At 40.7% G+C, this 12,119-nt stretch overlaps 1 long non-coding RNA gene across 1 annotated transcript; it reads left to right on the top strand.

Moving 5' to 3' along the window:
• The first annotated feature begins 2,475 nt into the window (after positions 1-2,475).
• Positions 2,476-4,922, top strand: LOC103906668. Its single transcript, XR_658016.1, has 3 exons — positions 2,476-2,538; positions 3,616-3,667; positions 4,253-4,922. It is a non-coding gene; the product is annotated as an uncharacterized LOC103906668 (long non-coding RNA).
• Positions 4,923-12,119: the final 7,197 nt, after the last annotated feature.

Raw genomic sequence — 12,119 nt, 5'->3', positions numbered from 1 at the left:
GGTGGTGAGCAATTGCATTGTGCATCACTTGGTTTGTATATTCTTTTATCATTATTATTGTTATTATTTTCTCTTATTTTGCTGTCCTATTAAGCTGTCTTTATCTCAACCCACGGGTTTTACTTTCTTTTTAACTGATTCTCTCCCCACCCCACCGTGGTGGGGGGAAAGGGTGAGTGAGCAGCTGTGTGGTACTTAGTTGCCAACTGGGGTTAAACCACGACATTTGGAAAGGAAAAAGAAAAGGCAGTACTCTTTGGGATACTGCACTGTTACTGCACCAGTTCTTAAAACTAGCCTCTGAGAAAATGGGAGCAGTAAAGTGTAAAAGATACTCAGGGCTAGAATTGCTAAGCAAAAAATCCCGTTTGCTATCAACAGAGGTTTCTGCTTGAAAACTAATGGCATGATTATTACATTCATTTTAGTACTGAGAATAGTCATGAATTTGTTTGACATCTGAAAAGAAACCAAAGCATCCAGAATGGAACAAAAGCTCTTATTGCCACTCTGCTGCTGCAAATAAACTAAGTAATAAGGGACTAGGATTAAAGAATATATTAATGTATTTACAAAGAAGGGTCAAAAATAGTAGCAGTGTTGCCTTTTGATGGCCAAATACTGTAATAAAAAGCAAATGGCCTTAAAGGGTCATCTTGAAAAACTGGAAGTAATCTGAGATACCTAATTTTGTTGCAGTGGGTCAAGTTATGTTAGGGGACTATATTATTGAAATTTTATTGAAAAGTTCTAAACTATAGGGATTGACCTTTGAAGAGGAATCAAACAGCTACAAGATTAAGAAGAATTATCTATATCAATATAAGTAGCCTTATTTTAACAGGTAATATGCTGATTTGAGCTACTGATTTAGCACTTCTAAATACCAGAGGTAAGAGAATCTGTTTCAGTGATTGTGTTAGTTTTTCTATGTCTGAACTGCCACACTGACACTAGAACCATGTCTAGACAAACCTTTAGAAATGGGTTGCTTATGTGCAGGATGCAACACACATGATGTAAAAGTACATGTTTTGGTTTTATGTTGCTGTTGACATTAAATGTTTGAAGACAGTTATGATTCAGGAGGGAATGTAACTGGTTTTAATGGACCACAGTTGGTTGTGAAGTGTATAATTTAATGGCATCTTTATTCCTAAATGTGTTATATACCACTCTGTATTGCTTTACATAAGTAGGCACTAAAAGAATATGTTAAAATGATGCATTTTTCTCTTTGTTTAATTTTTAACAGTATGTATGTTTATACATTTTAGGTTTATATACTTGTCAGATATTCCCTATAGTTCAGTTTATTTGTAAAACTGTACTGGCTTCTTTTCTAAAACAAGGTAGAAGTTAATTTTGATTTCTTTCCATCGTACTGCTGGCCAGCCTTGTATTTTGTGACTCATTTGGTTCCACTCTTTCTGATATGCCTGCAGAGTAAGTCTTTGTATCTGTATTCTTCTGTGTTGTCAAGTGGAGGAGACTGTGCAGTCTTGTCATCTCTACTATTTTGAATACAGTGAGCAATCACAGTCTGCATTTCCTTACCTGTTAAATCCAAAGAGACCCCCAAGAGAAAAGATGTCTTGGCAAAGAATGCCTTAGAAATTTGAATGGAGGGTGTTTCAGGAGAAAATCAGTTCTTAATGATTAAATTAAAAAATGTTCTTGGAAATAATGAATCCTTCTTCCTGCCTTGGCAGCCCGATACCAGCACACCTCGTGAAAGAGTCTACATAACTGAAAGATCCAGGACTTTGAACCACTTCCCTCAAGTTGCAAATTTTGCTTTGCAGCTGACTAAGTTTTTCTCTAATTTTCTTCCTAAAAAAATTCTCAAAAATGCTGTGTGAATTGCTTTTTTCAAAAGAGCAGTTCACATAATCCTAATATCTAACAGTGCTCCCAAAGTGTTTGATGGAGAAAAAAATAGCAGCGCACAGGCTCCCGTTCAGCTATTCAGTTGTGAATGTCTTTGCCAAAGTGAAAATGTGGCTGAAAATGGTCAAAAGGCCCTCTTGTTCAAAGTTCTCCTATTCTGTCATTTGTTTACACACTGCCATTTCTACACTGGAAACTCTAGTTTCTTTTTTTATTCATATACTGATCATATTGCAAAAGGTCTGTAGGTATCCACGTCAAAACTCTACTCCAGCATAAAGGCTGTGCTATACTCCACGTAAGATGTACCACATCTTATGTTAACAGCGCCTTCCTCAGGTAGACCTGCCCTAGCTTTGCCTCAACTCTATCAGCAGAAACAGCTGGTGCTTTTCATGGGTGCCTTCTTTGGAGGAAGTGGTCTTTCTAGTCCTTAAGAAGCAGAAACAGGGGTTACAGTGTTTCAGCAACACGGATAGGCTTTTCTCCTAGTTATGGGCTGGGACTTCCATTTCTTTTGCTGTGTAACCATTCAAAATCACTGGCTCATTCTCAGTCTCAAAACATGAAATGTACTCCATGTGCAGGGCACTACACCGGATGCAGGAGATGGGAGTTCCGATCCTCGCTCTCTCAGGAGTGTAGTAGGTAACTTTCAGCAAGACATTGGCATTGACTTGACCTTTCTGTACGCTATATTGTCTGTACACAAGCTGTTTTCTTCAATCTAACAATAGGGACTTTTGAAAAGTTATGTAAGAGCTGAAAATGCTAAGAGGAGTGAGCTGCTTAGCATAATTCTTGTCCTGAGAGGTGCTTATAGTTCTTGTTTATATCCTTTGATCTCAGAAAAGATGCTTTGTCACAAACTAACCTTTTTCCTCGGTAGAAAATTGTTGCTGGAGAAATAACTGGAAAGAAAAAAAAAGTTGCGACATATGTGCTGTACTGCGCCCAACTCCCAATCACCTCTGCTTCTTGGTCTTAAGTTTGAATTTGCAAGGCCAACTTGTTGCATACGTTGCCTATTTGTAGCTGATGATGTAGTTCAGTGTTCTGAAAACTGCATGAAAACCAGATGAATCAGGACAGCCTCGAATTGCAATTGAATGTGTGTCCGTTGGATGTAACTGGTCACTTTACTTTCTGCAGGGGGGCCTAAACATTAAAACCACTTCCAGTTATCACAATAACAAGCTTTGGCATAGCTGTGCTTTTTGACCAACAGCGTACAGACAGACAAAAGGGCCATTGAACCACTTAATTTCTGCCTCTGCTATCATGAGAGAGCTGATATAGGCCAGAAGTGCTTTTTGGTTTCACGTAGCTAATACTGTCCTGAAGAGGTTAGTCCTCTCCCTATTGCTGCTTCGTTTTTCCTGAAAGACAGAGGAGTAGTAAGCCACCTAACTGAAACCGATTCTCTAATCTACATGGCAGTATTTACATTATTTAAAACATGTTACCGTTAAAAAAATACTTTGTTCTGGGTGTGGGCTGGTGACATCTGTTTGCTTCCTGCCTGTGCCTAGTCTCCGTATCCCAGCCATGACATCAACTATTACAGTCCCTGCATAACAGCAATTGCATTTTACCTCAGACTTCTTTAGCCATAACAGGTCTTCGCACAAATACAAGAAATAGTGCTCATTGCAGTGAAATTGTACAAGGTCACATCAGATATGAAGATGGCTCAAAGGAGCTTTTTTTTCTCCTTGAATGCAGTTTCATGATGCTTGGTGTACACTCTACACAGAATTCTACATTTGCCATGCAAGTGAGTGTTGGAGTAATTTCATTTGCAGAACCCACAGGCTACTTTTTTGCTAGATAACGTTCCTCAGTATGGTTCTGAAATTGCCTGCTGCTTTGTATCCTTCTGAATGTTATGTGGTCCATGACGCTTGTTTTGCAACAGGAGAGAATTCATACAAAATCTGTCTTGAATTGATATAAACTTCATTCTTTTCCTGAAGTTTACAGAGATGGGAAGCTCATGCATTAGGCCTCCTTACTTAATATGGTTACATGCTCTGGAAGACAATGTAGATATGTTCCACTTACACTCTGTGGTATCTGTATCCGCTTCCAAACAGTACCACGCAATGCCCTGCATTGGGTGGAGTGTTAGACTTGTTCGAGTGCATTTCTCGGCGCTCATGTTACCTTCTGGTGGCTGCAAGTTACAAAGAACAAAAATCCTGGTTCTAGAAACAATATTCATGCCTTTTATTTTATGGCTTGCTAATGTGACAATTACAGCTTTTGCCACAAAGGTATTTCAGGATGGCATATACTTAGCCTGCTCAAAATTTCCTAGTTTTTATTCTTTTGGAAAATCACGAGAGTTTTTTTCTTTTAGGTGGGGAACAAACATGCAAGCTACTTCATGTGGAAAACCAGATACACAGGGTTTTCTTAAGATTCCTGACACTAAAAAACTTGAAAGTGGAGAGTTTGCCCCTTCTCTGCTTCATCACCTCTACTGTTGTGCTCTTCAGAGTTTATTGTCTCAAGAATATCTAGTGAAGCCTGATTCAAAAGTATCTGTAAAAGATTTTGGAAAAGAGCCATTGTGGGGGAGTCTAATTGAAGCAGCTGACTGATGAGTGAAACCCTGTCTTTTTACTAATTGCATCTTCAACTTTTGTAATCTTCATACATGGATTTTATCTCCTAACTTCCAAGATAAACCAAGGACTGATCTTTCATCTGTTCTGCCAGCACATATGATCATCTGTTACAGCCCTGTGCATGATAGCACTCTGGCTGCAGCAGTGTGTAGCTCCGTGTGGGCCACGTGCCAAACACCCAGCCTTGAGGAAGAGCCTGCAGCTTGCCTTGAGCATTGTTACTTTTGCTACTTCTTTAGCAATATCCAAGCTTGCTAGTTTAAAGATAGCTCATACATGCCCACACTAGCTGCAGTGACCACAGTAGAGCAGTATCTGGTGTTTCTCTAATTTTTCTCTATCCCTCCTCTGTGATCCCCTTTCTCTTTCTATGCTTAAAATCGAATGTTAAGATTCTTGCATTTGAAAAAAAAAGAAAATAAAAAAGCTATGTGCACTTCTAGTATCTTTTTTTTAATTAAAAAACATCAAGTACAGACACATAGTAAGGATGAAAACACCTTGCTTTTATTAGCCATTTTTCCCTAGGCTTCTCTGTCTAGAACACAATGAAACAGGCAAATGTGAATTATATGGCTATCAAAAGATTTTGGTAATGTTATAAAACATAAGAATGAAGCTTGCTAGTCTTTTTCTTTGTAATCAATGAGATCTTGAGATAAAGTTAGTCTGAGATTTGAAATATCCTCATTTGTTGCAATTCTTGAACATGACTACTTCTGCTCCCTCTTTTGTCTGCCTGATTCAAACAGCAAACAGAAGCCCTGCTCTAATCAGTCGTTCGTCCTATTTTTAATTTGCAGGAGAGATTTAATCCCTCTGAATTACAGAAGGGGCAAGTGACTTCATAAACCTGAGTAATGAGATTTGTTAAGCATTATTTTATCATGAGGATCTTTCCTAGAGCACGTATCTACCCCAGGAAAATATTTGATTAAAACATAATGGGTGAAACAGTATGCTGATTCCTAAATCCTGCAAGGTTCCTCCTCCTATGAGGTTTTAAATTCTTTCGCCTCCCACCAAAATCAGCATTGGAGAAGGGATATGACATGACCTGGTTTGCCAACATTGATTAAAGGAGAATGTACAAGATGTATCAGTTATTCAAAAACAGTATTACAGTTTTGAGATCAGGCACCTCAGGTAGTCTACCCTTTAATAATGTATGTTGCAAGGCTTCTTTTGTTAAACATGGGAATAATAACAGATCTGTAATTATCATTATTGACTTGAATCAACAAAAGTCAGTTGTGCTGGTTTTGGTTGGGGTAGAGTTAATTTTCTTCATAGTAGCTAGCATGGGGCTATGTTTTGGATTTGTGCTGGAAACAGTGTTGATAACACAGGGATGTTTTCGTTACTGCTGAGCAGTGCTAACTGGCCAAAGGGATATTCCATACCATGTGACGTCATGCTCAGTATATAAAGCTGGGGGAAGAAGAAGGAAGGGGGGGGATGTTCGGAGTGATGGCGTTTTGTCTTCCCAAGTAACCAATATGCATGAGGGAGCCCTGCTTTCCTGGAGATGGCTGAACACCTGCCTGCCCATGGGAAGTAGTGAATGAATTCCTTGTTTTGCTTTGCTTGCGTGCGCGGCTTTTGCTTTACCTATTAAACTGCCTTTATCTCAACCCACGAGTTTTCTCACTTTTACCCTTCCGATTCTCTCCCCCATCCCACCGCGGGACAGGGAGTGAGCGAGTGGTGAGTGCTTAGTTGCCAGCTGGGGTTAAATCACAACATCAGTCTTGAAAGGTTGCATGTTCAAGGGTTATAAATTCCCCTATTTGGATTCCCCTACATTTTTTCTCAAGAAAATATAAATGTGATTTAATAGATTTAAATACGCAACATGGGTATCTAAACTGGGTCTACGAAACCACAGAAGACTTGCCAGCAATTTGAGTGAGCTTCTGTTTGAGCAGCAAGTGGGGATAAAGCTAGCAACGTGAGGTTGCCACAGGCCTGAGCGGGATGTCCAGCCCAGGCCTGCAGTGGAGTGGTGGGATGTCTTTTCAGTGCCTCTGACTCTTTAGGCTGCTGTTGTTGTCTCCTGCTCATCCTGCCCCTGGCACCACCAGCAGGGACAGCAGTGGGTTCTGGTATTTGACAGCTCCGTGCCCTGCCTCCTAAGGATGCAGAGGCTTTTGCTGCTTGTGAACTGCTCCCCGTGCTTTCCTCCACCTAGACTCTTCATAGCATGTGCGACCTTTGCACATCTGAATATGTGATGTCCAAAAGAAGATATGGCCTATGTGTGTCTCAAGGGAATGACATTTGATCACCTCTGATATGCAGAATATAATCTCTGGAAAGCGTGCTGTAGCCATATTTTGCTGCTTAAATTCAGTATTCCTTCTGCTGGCTTTGTCGTCTCTGCTGATGCCTTTAGGGTCTGAGCCTCACCTACTGATGTTTTGTTGTTTTGAGCCTTGATGTTCTGAACAATGTGTTGTGCCAGCCAGCTAGTGTAATATTGTTCCTTTGAAGACATCAGATGCTGCAACTTGAGAGCCTAACTACTTCTTCACTTTACTGTGTAGAATGATCAGTCTTCACCTTTGGTTGGCCTCCAGTAGCACAGCAACGTTATCCCTCTAGGCATCAAAAAGGTAATGAATGCCCTTCAACCTCTTAATGCTTTTTCTTCCCTGTCTCAGTTACCAGCACTAGACTACTAATGTTTGAGTTCCATAGGTGATGTTGATACCAACAGAGGTAACCATGACACTTCAATTATTAATGCCCCAGGATCTGATTTTCACAAGCGCATGGATCCTGCAGCTTTTGTTTACTCCATTTGGAGTTGGGAATTCTTTGTAATTCTAAAAATGGAGCCCACAGCTTCTCCTGGGGAAAAGGCAGAGAAAGAGCTAAGACCCTACTTTATGCACCTTCCAGGTTAGATTTGCAAAGTATCTGGTAATTTTGAAAGCTTCCATATTTAAGACCATCTAAAGGGCCTGGCATTTTTCTAAATAATTTCTAGAAGTTAGAACCGTTCACAGGGTGTTAAGGTTTGCATACCAAAATTAGGCAGTTCAAAATCTTTGAGTCTCTTTTGGATAAAATTGTTTTCTTGTTTGGAAAGCACCCTTGTTTTGAATTTCGGGGTAGCAGAACTGAAAAAACGTTTACGTGCTAACTCCAAAATGAACTCTCCCTCTCCCACTTTATTCTTTCTTCCTTCAGTTAAGGAATGTATTATTATTCTACTGTTCTGCTTTAGCTATTTGTTTACGGCCATTGGTTTTCTGCATAGTTTAGATGAGGTTCGTTACTTGATAAAAAGGTTGTGTCTTCATATAACAAACTTCAAGGAGGGGGACAGGTGATGAGAACAGAAAGTGCACTGAGGTGAACATTGCCGTATCAACTTTGTGAGCAGAAGAGAGAAGATGCAGGTTCACATCCTGGCAAATACAACAATTTAAGAAGAATGTTAGTTCATTAATGTTTAAATGTAGTTCTCAATAGTTTATGTGCAACACAATTCAGTTGTGTCATCCTGGCTGCTTTCAGAGAGGTAGGTATTACTTGTCAGTGTCAAACCTTTTAGTCTTCATTGCATACCACAGCTCATTATGGGGGATCATAGCTTCAGGTGAGGTAACTTAATTCATTTATACACAAGCTGGGCAATAAATCCATAAATATTTAAAACTGATGTATATTTACTAGTGTAATATTGCATATAGAATTAGTTGTCTGGTTTGTCTGCCAATGTTTCAAAGCTTGCAGCCTAATTATCATGTTACCTAAGTCTGATGGCCAGTGTTTTTAATGGATTCACGCTTCTGCCCTTTCCTTCAGCTTCTCCTTAAGCTCTTCTGAGCGCCTGTGTGACCCAGATGAATTGAAATCTTGTCAGCTTAGTGCACTGACAAATGAAAATAGGTGACTAATGTTGATTGTCTTTTGATATTTCATACTCTGCTTGCCAAGAATGTCTCGTGTACTGCGATCACTTAAAATCCTACACACTCAGGATAGTCATGTTTTTCACAGAGACTGATTGCAGTCGGTTGACAAAGAATATAATCTTGAGCAGATGCTCACAAGTAGCCACCCCTTCTTATATTTACTTAGTACAACAAGAAATAATGAAGTAAGACCACAAAGGACCATTTAGTCATATGATCTGATCTCCTCTGTATTCTTGTGTTCCCCAGGGCTCAGTACTGGGGCCAGTTCTGTTCAATATCTTTATCAATGATCTGGACGAGGGGATCGAGTGCACCCTCAGTAAGTTTGCAGGTGACACCAAGTTGGGCGGGAGTGTTGATCTGCTTGAGGGTAGGAAGGCTCTGCAGAGGGATCTGGACAGGCTGGATTGATGGGCCGAGGCCAATTGTATGAGGTTCAACAAGGCCAAGTGCCGGGTCCTGCACTTCGGCCACAACAACCCCATGCAGCGCTACAGGCTTGGGGAAGAGTGGCTGGAAAGCTGCCCAGCAGAAAAGGACGTGGGGGTGTTGGTCGACAGCCGGCTGAATATGAGCCAGCAGTGTGCCCAGGCGGCCAAGAAGGCCAATGGCATCCTGGACTGTATCAGAAATAGTGTGGCCAGCAGGAGTAGGGAAGTGATCGTGCCCCTGTACTCGGCACTGGTGAGGCCGCACCTCGAATACTGTGTTCAGTTTTGGGCCCCTCACTACAAGAAGGACGTTGAGGTGCTGTAGCGTCTCCAAAGAAGGGCAATGAAGCTGGTGAAGGGTCTGGAGAACAAGTCTGATGAGGAGCGGCTGAGGGAACTGGGGTTGTTTAGCCTGCAGAAAAGGAGGCTGAGGGGAGACCTCATTGCTCTCTACAACTACCTGAAAGGAGGTTGTAGCGAGGTGGGTGTCAGTCTCTTCTCCCAAGTAACTAGTGATAGGACAAGAGGAAATGGCCTCGAGTTGCACCAGGGGAGGTTTAGATTGGACATGCAGAAAAATTTCTTCACCGAAAGGGTTGTCAGACATTGGAACAAGCTGCCCAGGGAAGTGGTTAAGTCCCCATCCCTGGAGGTATTTAAAAGACGTGTAGATGCGGCACTTAGGGACATGGTTTAGTGGGCATGGTGGTGGTGGGTTGACGGTTGGACTCAATGACCTTAGAGGTCTTTTCCAACCTTAATGATTCTATGATTCTATGATTCTATGTCATTAAATTTCATGCATGTACAAGCACTGAGGGCAGTAACCTGCATTTGGCTACAACCTGTCTTCCAGAAAGACATCATGTCCTGGTTGGGGGACATAAAAACATTAAGAATTTCTTGGTGCCCTTGTTAGCTTATTCCAGTGATGTATTGTCACCTTAAGAAGAAAAATTGTGTGCTTCATTTGAATTTGTCTGACTTCAGTTTCTACCACAGCTTCTTGTTATGCAATTCACCGCTAGGTTAAAGGGCCCTTCAGAATTCAGTATTTTTTTCTCTATAGAGGTACTTATATGCTGTAATCAAGTCAATCTTTTTGATACGATAAACAGATTGAGCTCTTTAAGTCTCACTTAGCAGCATTTTTCTTCGATTCTCAAATCACATTTTCAGCTCTTAATCTGTCCCCTCTCCAATTTTTCAACCTTTTTTTTTCAAAATATGGGCAGGAACACAGTATACAAGATTGATCTCATCAATGATATATCCAGAGATAAAACTATCTCCCCTACTTCCTACTCCCCTGATGCAGATTAATCCTGTTACCAGTGTCAGAGCAAGCGTTTATGAGTTGGTGACTACAACCCCTGTATCTTTTTCAGCAAGTGCCATTTCCCTCTCAGTACACAGCACCTACAATCCTTCATGCTTGTTACAGGGATTTAGTTATAGTAAATGTATTTTGCTTGACAAGGCCCAGTTTGCCACTCAATTCAAACTACTTCCTGTGGTTGCTTGGTCCTTATTACCTTTACCATTTCTCTTCTCTTTGTGTCATTTTCAGATGTGACCCCCTTTTCACAGAAACATACCCGTTTGATGAAGGTTCCTTACTGTCAGCTACTTTTTGTCATCAGTCATTTAGGCAAGTCTTAGTCAATTCAGCATGTGCTACAATGATATCATGGGGTACGACATTTTCTTTCGGACTGTCTTAAAGGTCTGAATCATCACTATGCACTTAACCATATGAGCAATCTCATCAAAGAATGAATTTAGAGAAGTTGGATTAGACCTGATCTTCATAAAAGAGATTGGAATTATTTCCATTCCTTTCTTTGAAATCTTTTTAAATGAAATCTGTTATTCCCATTATTATTTGGGGTTCTGATGTTGGCCCGTATTTTCCTGTCATTGCAATTGCCCTTTTTTGACTACTGGTATAACATTAGCACCCCTTTGGAATTTCACAAGTATTCCAAAGTTTACTAAAACAGGTGAAAGAGCCCAAGTATCTATTCTGGAACTGGGAGTAAAAGTTATCTAAGTTTGCTTATAGGAGAATGGTCATGATTCCTACCTTTCTTAATTACTAGCAGGCTGGAGCCATTCTTCATAGTCCCCTTGAGATCCATCTACCTGTTTCTTTTGTAGCACAGAAGCACTTATTGAACATATTTACATTTTCCACATCAGCACAAACCCATTTATGAACTACATTTACTGATGGGCCAGAATCACCACTGGATTTTCTTTTATTCCTAACACACTTAAGATGTCTCATTTGTCTAGCTCTCACAACCACAGTTTTTTTCCTGCCTATTAACTTCCCTTATCAATTTTTGATATTGTAACTTGTAATTTATATCAGCTGTAATTTATATGATTTCTCTTTGTTTTCCATTTTATTTCTAACTGCCACCTTTGTGCTTTTATGGGAAAGTTACTGCCTTCTGTCACTGCAAAATCATAGTGGTTTGGCCATTTAAGAGAGTCCTTAAGAGACCCTTTTTTCGGTGTTCTCACCTTTTTGCCCTGTCAGTTCCCCTTACTGTTTTTCTCAGTTTGTGGAAATTAGCTCTTTTGAAGCAGCGGAAATACATAGTTTCGATTGGGGCTGTCCTTCATTTACCACGATGAATGCAATCAGGCCATGATTGCTTGTTCCCAGGCACCTACGAACTTTTAATTTAGTGATATCTACCATTTTTATCTATCACAATGAGGTTCAAATACTTACCTCTTATGGCTTCGTAGAGGCTGCAGTTGAAGCTAGGAAAGGGCTACTTTTGTTTCCTCACAAACAAGGAAAATTAGGATACTACGTGTGAATAAATGTTTGATTCACGCCTCAATATTTCACCAGCTTCCAAAAATCTTTGCCAAACTTAATCAGGCCTTAATTTTAATGGAAGGCATGTGCTTTTGGGGGCTTTGGTAGTTAATTTTTGGACACTTTCAGACCTTCCTGTGACAATAGCACTAACACCTTTTGCCAAAAAGAAAGCTTGTTTTTTTAAAGGTAGCAATTACGCGGAAGAAAGGGGATGAGAATTAAGAAAGCCTGTGTCGCGTTGAATGGGGCTGGTGTCCTGGAATAAACTGGAATAAGGAGGTGAGCCACAACTCACTTGCGAGGCCTTAAAATAGCCCTTAACGGCCGGCGGTGCCAGGCCGGGCCTTGATGAGCAGCAGCGCGCCGGCAGGGAGGCGCGGGCCGCGCAGCCAGC

Source organism: Aptenodytes forsteri, unplaced genomic scaffold (genome assembly GCF_000699145.1).
Source record: "Aptenodytes forsteri isolate BGI_AS27 unplaced genomic scaffold, ASM69914v1 Scaffold9, whole genome shotgun sequence".
In the NCBI taxonomy this organism is placed as follows: domain Eukaryota; kingdom Metazoa; phylum Chordata; class Aves; order Sphenisciformes; family Spheniscidae; genus Aptenodytes; species Aptenodytes forsteri.
The sequence above is the reverse complement of the archived record's forward strand: the minus strand, read 5'-3'. Positions and strand labels throughout refer to the sequence as shown.